General features: G+C 40.1%; 1 protein-coding gene across 3 annotated transcripts in view; it reads right to left on the bottom strand.

The window, feature by feature from the left end:
* LOC143295472 (cAMP-dependent protein kinase catalytic subunit beta) overlaps positions 1–2,500 on the bottom strand; it is a 282,275-nt gene that overhangs the window by 154,601 nt on the left and 125,174 nt on the right. The gene's annotated exons all lie outside the window — the stretch shown is intronic.

The raw sequence follows: 2,500 nt of genomic DNA on the forward strand, positions 1-2,500 counted from the left end.
TGCACGCGCACGTGTTCAAGACTCAACCACGCAGAGAGAGAGAGAGACAGAGAGAGAGAGATGTGAGAAGCTCGCCGTGCTGTGGTTTAACAAGCTTTCCGCCACGTTGATTTTAATTTCGGGAACGGGTTTGCGGGGGTTGCGAAACATGAAAATTTTTTTTCTTCTTTCTTTCTTTTTCTCAGAGTGATTGCGTGTTTGTTTGTTTGTTTGTATTTAACTAAGAGGCCATAAACCAGCAAGCAGGAGGTTTTCGTAGTGTGTGTGTGTGTGTGTGTGTGTGTGTGTGTGTTTCTTTAGTTTAACGTCTTTTCACTGTGTGTGTGTGTGTGTGTGTGTGTGTGTTTTGGAGCAAGCACACTGCTTATTCGAATTCTCCGCTGGGTATTGTCAAATAAATTTGTCAAAAATGAAATTAAAAGAAAAAGGTAGCGTCAGATAGGGGAGTTGACAGCTAGCATGGCAGATCACAACTGATTTATTAAAAGAAGGCCGTTTCGTTTTCATTTGAATATGTATAGAAAATATAATAATAATAATAATAATAATAATAAGAGAGAGAGAGAGAGAGAGAGAGAGAGAGAGAGAGAGAGAGAGAGAGAGAGAGAACCACCACAAAGAAAAAACAACAACAAACAAACGATTAACAAATAGAGCGGTCCCCCCCCCCCCCCCCCCCCCCCCTCGCCCCCACCCCCCTTGATATTTCAAATCTGATATTGTGCAAGCGGGCTGATAGAAAACGTACGGCCAGGAATCGAAAATGTCTTGACCACTTCTTCCATCTTCATCCTCTCGGATGATATTTCGATTCCATCGCCATCATCACCTTAACCTTTCTGTCTGAAGAAGAAGAAACCAAGGTTTGTATTGCTTGTTTGCGTCACTGGAAATGCTGAATCTCTCTCTCTCTCTCTCTCTCTCTCTCTCTCTCAAGCAAGCAAGCAAGGAACCTAGGAATTCTATATCTTTTATACAATGAAAATACGACAACGAGACAATTTCATACATAATGTAGGAACATTGTGAAAAATAACTGAAAATTTTGTAGGTTTTAGAAATGTTCACTTTCTTGCAATGCTCATTGTGCTGCATAATTATGGCTTGTTCATGTTTTCGTTTTCCGTAATCTACAGGCAGTTCTTGTTTTCCTCACTGATCTATGCGTGGAGTGTTTATGTAGAAATGTGTCTATTGCAGCGTGGAGTGTTTATGTAGAAATGTGTCTATTGCAGCGTGGAGTGTTTATGTAGAAATGTGTCTATTGCAGCGTGGAGTGTTTATGTAGAAATGTGTCTATTGCAGCAAATGAGAGAAAGATAGGGAGACAGACAGCGAGTAACTGTAAGGCACACAATGAAAGATAGGCAGACAGACAGACAGACGGACAGACACACAGACAAATGCAGAAACAGAGACACCAACTGAAAAAATAAAAAAATAAAACAAAACAAAAGAAAGGAAAAAAAGAAAACAACAACCGAGTAAACAAACAAAACCTACATTCATCCATCCATTCATCCATCCATCCATCCATCCATCCATACATTCATCCATCCATTCATCCATCCATCCATCCATCCATCCATTCATCCATCCATCCATTCATCCATCCATCCATCCATTCATCCATCCATCCATCCATTCATCCATACATCCATTCATCCATCCATTCATCCATTCATCCATACATACATGCACACAATACATACATGCATACATCCATCCATTCATCCATACATACATGCACACAATACATGCATGCATACATCCACCCATTCATCCATACATACATGCACACAATACATACATGCATACATCCATCCATTCATCCATACATACAATACATACATGCATACATCCACCCATTCATACAATACATACATGCATGCATACATCCATCCATCCATACATACATGCACTCTGACAGACATATGACCCAAATCATCATCAGAAACAAGCAACACACCAACCAACCAACCAACCAACCAACCAAACAGACAAATACTAAACGGTGATATAAAATGACACAATGAAAGACAGAATTACACACCAACATATAAAACAAAACCAACAGAACGTAAAATGATATGTTTAAAGATAAAGACACACACACACACACACACACACACACACACACACACACATATATATATATATATATATACGCTCGTACATACATATATATATATCTATATGTGATAGCCGTGTCCGACTATGACCATCAGACAAGCAGAGGAGGCAACTGCTGTCCCGACTGTTTGGGCTAGAATTTGACTGTAGTGGGGAGTGTCTTGCCCAAGTTACATCCCCACTCTCTCGGCCAAGAGATTGTTTTTTTTTAGGTTTTTTTTTTTTTTTTTAGGACAGTCGGCGTTGGGATGGTTCCCAAAGGCCAACTAGCCCCGAAAACTGCAGCAGCACTAAGAGCCAGTGCAATCTTGCCTCCTAGTTTGAGAGTCATAGTCCTTCACGAAAAAGACTAAAGCTGCAAATGATT

The sequence above is a fragment of the Babylonia areolata genome, chromosome 20 (genome assembly GCF_041734735.1).
Source record: "Babylonia areolata isolate BAREFJ2019XMU chromosome 20, ASM4173473v1, whole genome shotgun sequence".
NCBI classification, from domain to species: Eukaryota; Metazoa; Mollusca; class Gastropoda; order Neogastropoda; family Buccinidae; genus Babylonia; species Babylonia areolata.